Source organism: Meriones unguiculatus, chromosome 19, assembly GCF_030254825.1.
Source record: "Meriones unguiculatus strain TT.TT164.6M chromosome 19, Bangor_MerUng_6.1, whole genome shotgun sequence".
Taxonomy (NCBI): domain Eukaryota; kingdom Metazoa; phylum Chordata; class Mammalia; order Rodentia; family Muridae; genus Meriones; species Meriones unguiculatus.
The window spans coordinates 25,731,312-25,738,689 of NC_083366.1; the positions used below are offsets into that span (position 1 = coordinate 25,731,312).

A 7,378-nucleotide genomic window follows, 5' to 3' on the forward strand; every position below is an offset into this window, starting at 1 on the left:
TTTTTGCAGACAAAAAGATTGGGAGGAGCAGTCCTGTTAGGCCACAGAGGAGGGCTTTGCAGCCAGTCCTGAAGATACCTGATAAAACAGGATCAGATGAATGGGGAGGAGGTCCCCCCTATCAGTGGACTTGGAAAGGGGCACGGTGGAGATGAGGGAGGGAGGGAGGGACTGGGAGGGAATGAGGGATCGGGACACGGCTGGGATACAGAGTTAATAAAATGTAAAAAATAAAAAAATAAAAAAAAAAGATGAATCTAACAACAGAGGATGCCACTCAGTAATCAGACAAAACAAAGACAACACTTCAGAGTAAACAATGGCATACAGAGTGTTCCATCTTGTAGAAAAAAAAAGGGGGGGTGGAGAGAAATCTCAGTCAGTTAGCCAATAAAAGTCAACTCTGGTTTGGCCTAAATGAAACAAAACGAACACCAGGGACAAAATCATAAAATCAAATAAAGGGCTGAAGAGATAGTTCAGTGGCTAAGAGCACTGGCTGCTCTTCTAGAAGACCTGGGTTCAATTCCCAGCACCCACATGGCAGCTTACAACTGTCTGTTACTCTAGTTACAAGGCATCTGATACCCTTACACCAATGTACATAAGCTAAAATAAAATAAAATAACTCCCCGAGCCAAACTTTTTCTTTATGCATTTAATCATTCATTCAAACAAAACTGAAACCGTATCTGTTATGAGTGGCAGAATCAGGATACTGTATCCTTCACTATTAGGGTCCTAACTTAGTGTGGAGGACTGGGGAAGAATTTCCCATCAAAACTTTTTTTCTTCTCAACCAGGAAGTGGGCTCACCCCCAAAAGGATCTCTCTAATCTCAAGGAGACTTCCTTGGGCCTCTCCCTTTTGGGCCTAACCAGAATCAGAACTGAATTGCTATAGAGACTTACCTTCTAGGTGTGTCAAAGTTGGGGGTGGAAAGCTGAGAAGTGACCAGCCAGGTACAAAATAAACTCAGGACAGGATGACATTACCTTAATCATGTCACAAAGAGATGCTCAGTTCTATTTTCTTGTTTGGAAAAATGACTGAACTTCTAGACCTCTCTGGGCTCACTGAAATGAAGAGTGCCCAGAACATTTGTTAGGGAGTACCTAACAGGAAAACCAGAAGTTAGTCCCATGGATGGCAATGATCTTGCTGGGCCTCCAGATGAAATGATTCTATGCTAGATAGTTACTGACAACCATGATGATTAAGCCAATTAAAAATGTTGAGTCCTTTATTAGTGACCAGAACAGGGCTTGCGCCTATGGAAAGTCAACCTCAGGAGTACAGAGTTTTAAAAGACAAAACCAGAATTATATTAGTGCTTGAGGTATGTGTTTGTTGGCTACATTAATGAGGGATTTAGAATTGCCTACTAACATATACTGTCCTTGCTTCTTTGTTTGTTTGTTTCTCTTTTTAAGTTTTTTTTTAGAGACCAGGGTTTCTGTCTGTAGCCTTGGCTGTCTTAGACTCGTTTTGTATATGGCCTCGAACTCACATAGATCTGCATGCCTCTGTCTCCCTTGCCACCCCCATCCTGGGACTACAGGCGTGCACAACTGTGCCTGGCAATATCTACTTTCTTTTGATATCTTCCAGATACTACAAAATAGGTTTGAAACATGTTCAAGGTCATGGACAGTCCCAGAAGCAGCACCAAGTTAAAAGTTGGGGGTGGAAAGCTGAGAAGTGACCAGCCAGGCACAAAACAAACTCAGGACAAGATGACGTTACCTTAGTCATTTCACAAAGAGATGCTAAACACTGCGCATGTCCATCGGAGTCTCACGGAAGAATTTCAGGAGCATGGTATCACAGTGTGGGACATCTGGTAGTTATAGATTCTGACTAGGTCTAAGTCAGACAGCTTAACTGTCCCACTGCTTGTCACCAGTCACCAGAATGTTCTCCAGCTTTAAGGTCTTGGTAAGCAATTCAATTACTATGAAGAAAATTCAGGCCTCTTAGAAACTGATGCATCAGATCATGGATGGCCTCAACTGGTAAGCTTGTGGGAATGCCTTATCCAGATAAGTCTTTAGGTCCTGGTGTCTAGGCTCAAGTACTAGGGTCAGCTCAATCTCTTGGTCCTTTTAGGAAGTAGCACAAACACTCATCACTAGCCCAACAACTTTGGTATACTCAAAGGATTCCCATCTCCCCAGTAAGGATGCTTTACTAACAGTGCTGATGGAAAGGCCCCTTCTTTTCTTCCACTGTGGACTTTGACACTCTGGAGGGTCACAAAGTGGCCACTGTGGAGATCATGGGCCTTATACACTGCCTCACAGACACTGACACTAATATCAGAGACTGGCTCATATTGAGAGGTAGACATTGTTGGATCAGGTGATACTGGAGTTACTCTTATGCCTGGCTAAGAGCTGGGTGGGGGAAATATCAGAGTCTGGGAAAGCGGATTCCTGCAGTGCCGTGCACTGAGGTTAGGACCAGGGCACTTGGTGTTGGGAGGGACCTGGGACTCAAACTCAGGTCTTCGTGTTTGTGAGGTACTTTATCTACAGTCATTCTTTCATCTCTCTCCATTTTGATATTATGGAAACTACTGTAACTCTAGTCGCCTTCTCTTTGCTTTACTCCCTAGCCAGATGAGTTAGGATTTGGAAAACATGAACACGGCAATTTCAAACACATGTCTTGCACGAGTGTCATTGTGCCTGCTGTGCTGAGAAGGCAAAACCCTGGCCTAACTAATTTGGGCTTTATTAAGTTTTGCAGCATCTCTCTGATAAGCTGTAAGCCTTTGGGACATTTCAGAGCCCCTGAATTTTTCACCGCTGGATGTCTCCCAGGGTGCCTCAGAGGTGACAAGGCTAGAGTTTTTCACTGTGTCTATGCACACTATACAGCATTAAGTTATTGTTTAGATTTAGTCCAAAAAATATTAAAACCCACCCTTTTGAATTTTGCTTCCTCTTTACTGCCTTCTTTTACTGCAACTTAGAGCATGTTCTGTGGTCTGCAGTCAGCGGTCCCAGGTTGGTGTTGAGCAGAACGTAACTCCAGGCCTTCTTCAAACACGCTTCCATGAGCAATTCTTATGTGTAGTAACACTTGAGAAGCACTTTCTGTAGGACTGGTGCTTTGTCTTTAGGTAAGTGCACTCGGTGACTGTCTTTTTCCTAATAGGCTCAGAAGCATCTGGCACTAGCATTCTTCCATACCACCACACGATGGCCCCAGACGCCTGCTGAATGTGAAACAGGCATGATGCTTCAAGCAGCTCCTTAAAAACACGCTGTGTCTCTGATCAAAAGATCTGAAGAGAGTGAATGAGGAGCAGATGTGGATAATTCTCCCCCCCCCAAAAAAAATGATTTCCGACACCTGCATATGTTTATAGCTCTCGGTAAGTAATTTGACATTTATTTCAATACAATGTGTTTTTCCACATATAGGATGAGCTGAAAAGAAGTTGTAACTAACTTATTACCATAACAAATTATCACCTAAGCTGGGGAGGCAGCTCAGTGGCAGAGTGCTTGTGTTCAATAGCCAACACAGAAAAACAAGAAAATCAAAACAAAAATGTATTTTTTTGGGTTGTTGACTCTTTTTTAATCTTATATGAATTACAGTTTATTTACTTTGTATCCCAGCTGTAGCCCCCTCTCTCATTCCCTCCCAATCCCACCCTCCCTCCCTTATCTCCTCCCTATCCCACTCTAAGTCCACTGATAGGGGAGGTCCTCCTCCCCTTCCATCTGACCCTAGCTTATCAGGTCTCATCAGGACTGGCTGCAATGTCCTGCTCTGTGGTCTAGCAAGGCTGCTCCTCCTTCAGGGTCTGTGTGTGTGTGTGGGGGAGGTCAAAGAGCCAGCCACTGAGTTCATGTCAGAGACAGTCCCTGCTCCCCACTTGGATACTGAGCTGCCATGGGCTACCATGGGCTGCTATGGGCAGAGGTTCTAAAAAGCAACAAATCAAGTAATCCAATTTAAAAAATGGGGTACAGAGCTAAACAGAGAATTCTCTGTAGAGGAATACAGGATGGCACAGAAACACTTATAGAAATGCTCAATATCCTCAGCCATTAGGGAGATGCAAATCAAAACGACCCTGAGATTTCACCTTACACCCATCAGAACGGCTAAGATCAAAAAAGTGACAAAACATGCTGGAGAGGTTGTGGAGAAAGGGGAACCCTCCTCCATTGCTGGTGGGAATGTAAACTTGTACAACCACATTGGAAATCAATCTGGTGCTTTCTCAGATAATTAGGAATAGTTCTTCCTCAAGATCCAGCTATACCACTCCTAGGCATATATCCAAAAGATGCTCAAGTATACAACAAGAACATTTGCTCAACCATGTTTGTAGCAGCTTTATTTGTAATAGCCAGAACCTGGAAACAACCCAGATGTCCCTCAATGGACGAATGGATACAGAAATTGTGGTACTTTTACACAATAGAATACTACTCAACAAAAATGTATTTTATTTTGTATTATTTGTTTAATTTTTTTGAGTCAGGGTCTCGTGTAGCCCGGGCTTATCCTCAGGCTTGTTTTGTATCCCTGCGTCTACTGCTTCAGCTTTCCCAGTGTAGGGATTACAATGCACATGCTACCACAACAGGTGCCTTCAATGTTGGAGAGGCATGAAGAGCTTCCTGCATTCCAGGCAAGCACTCTACCGAGGGAGCAACGTTCCCAGTTCCTGGACTCAGCATTTTAGAGTAAATCTGTTTTTGAAATCTAAAAAGTTGTCCTGCATGTTTTGAAGCCCAAGATAAGACAGTTTACTTTTTTGTTCTTAGTACTCTTTACCCCATCCCCATGTCAGCGTATAGCTTTATGGAAGTATCAAAATGCATAAGAAAATGGCTTAGGTTTATAACTTACAAACTGAGCTCTGATATAATCCCACAAAATGAGATTTAAACCACAATAAGAGACAAACTTATTGTCTGAAAGTGTTTCCTGGGCACCTGTGTTGTTTCTCAGCAGAAAAATCCGCCTCCTGCCTGCAGTGATTTGTTTGCATTTTCTAGAATCTTGTAATGAAGAACAACATGCTGTGCACTTTTTTTTCTGTTGGTAGCTTTTCTTACTCCGCATTAAGGCTCTAAGATTCACCCCTTTAGAATATACCAGTAGCCCATACCTTCTAACCACTGAACAGATGTATTATAATGAGTTTATTCATTTGTTGATAGACACTTAGGTGCTCCTCACTGTTAGTTGTAAATAAAGCTGTAATGAATGCCAGTTTGCACAATTTTGTATAGGATGATGGGATGGTTTCTTTTGAAGAAATACCCATGAGGGGAATGGTAGGGCTATAAAGAATATGTTTAATTTTCAGAGGAAGGTAAAAAAGGCTAAAAAAAAAATACTTGTACTACTGTACATTTCTGAAAGAAATTTATGAGAATTCAATTGGTGACACACATTTACTAACTGGCCTCAAACTGTATCTCTTCCCTTACGGTGATGTTGGCAACAGCTGGGAAGAAGGGGCATCAATAGAGGAACTGTCTCCGTCAGATTGGCCTGTGGGGCATTTTCTTATTGTTCATTAATGTAGGAGGGCCCAGCCCACTGTGGCCATTACCGCACCTAGGCAGGGAGGTCTAGACAGTATGAGGAAGGTAGCTGAAAGTGAGTGTGGGAACAGCCAGGAAACAGCATTTGTTGGTGATTTCTGTTGTAAGCTCCTGACTTGAGCTCCCGTCTTGGTTCTTGATGATGAACAACAACCTGAGAGACGTCCTAAAGGCTTTCCTCCACAGATTGTTTTTGGTCACAGAGTTTAATGTAGCAATACAAAGTAAACCAGGACATGGACTCATGATATTCAGCTTTCCATGTACTTATTTGTTATCTGTGAAGATGGGTATGGTGCCAGGTATGTGTAATCCCAACCCCGGACACACTGAGGCGGGAAGATCTGGAGTACAAAACTAACATGAATTACTTAGAGAGGCCCTGTCTCTGAAACAGACAAACAAACCAAACCAAACCTAACCAAACCAAACCAAAACCCAAACAAACAAAACCAAGGAAGTAAGCAAATAGATATTTATTTGGCCCCTGCCTCTCACTTTTAGTGAAAGTATGAAAGTGTGTTCACATAATTGTCCTGGAGCTCACCCACTAGGTAAGGTAGGTTGCCCAGAGAGCCCCAGGAATTTGCCGGTCTCTGTCTCTTTCAGTGTTGGGATTATAACTACCTGCCACAATGCCCAGCTCTTCCCTTCCTTCTTTCCTTTCTTCTTTCTTTCTTTCTTTCTTTCTTTCTTTCTTTCTTTCTTTCTTTCTTTCTTTCTTTCTTTCTTTCTTTCTTTCCTTCCTTCCTTCCTTCCTTCCTTCCTTCCTTCCTTCCTTCCTTCTCTTTTTCTTTGGTTTTTCGAGATAGGGTTTCTCCGTGTAGCCTTGGCTGTCCTAGATTCACTTTGTAGACCAAGCTGGCCTCGAACTCACAGAGATCCACCTGCCTCTGCCTCCCGAAGTGCTGGGATTACAGGCACATGCCATCACGTCTGGCTCAATGCCCAGATTTCAGGTGGGTTTTGGGGATTAAACTCAGGTCTTCACGTTTATGAATAGCTGAGCCACTTCTCCCACATTGAGTCATTTTTTTTCTGCTTTTTAAAATATTTTTGCATTTTAGTACTTGTATTTAGTGATAAAGTTATTGTACAAGTATGTACACACACAAAAGCACACATTTATAGTCTAGGTATGTAGTAAGCTATATGATATGTTTGTTTAACTATACACCATGATGACAGTATAATGAAGAACTCAATTAGCAAATAATTTCTGTGAAGGTTTCTCTGTCATTGGCAAATGGTTGGATATTCATACAAAACACTTTCCATCTGTAGAAGTAACATATACAACCTTGACTGCTTTATTACACTGAATGCATTGCTTCATTATAAATGGAAACATTTTTCTCCAGAATATCAAACTTCTAATTTGCTGAAAACTAACGACAGTTCTGAAGTGGATCATTATCTGGCACAGATGGTGCTGTACCGTTGAAGGAAGTGTGGTCATCTATCATGGTGTAGGTTGATGCTGTCTTTTATAATGCTAGCAATAATGTTACTGAATGGTCCCATTATACATCTGGCCAGCCAATATATAAAGATAATCATGAACTCTTAGTTGTTTTATAATCATGATTAACCCACATGACTTTGAGTTTGGGGTGATTAAATATCGATGTTCCTGAGGACTATTGGTATAAATGTATGTGCATGAAGGTGTGTGTGTGTGTGTGTGTGTGTGTGTGTGTGTGTGAAGGGGGGGAGGAGGGAGAAACGGGGGAGGGAGAAAGAAAGAGAGGAGGCTAATGTCACAAAAACATGTATGTCATAGAGTTTATCAAATC

At 42.1% G+C, this 7,378-nt stretch overlaps 1 pseudogene; it reads right to left on the reverse strand.

The window, feature by feature from the left end:
- Window positions 1-1,810: 1,810 nt before the first annotated feature.
- On the reverse strand, window positions 1,811-2,350 carry LOC110560911 (cyclin-dependent kinase 4-like; annotated as a pseudogene).
- Between the last annotated feature and the right edge of the window lie 5,028 nt (window positions 2,351-7,378).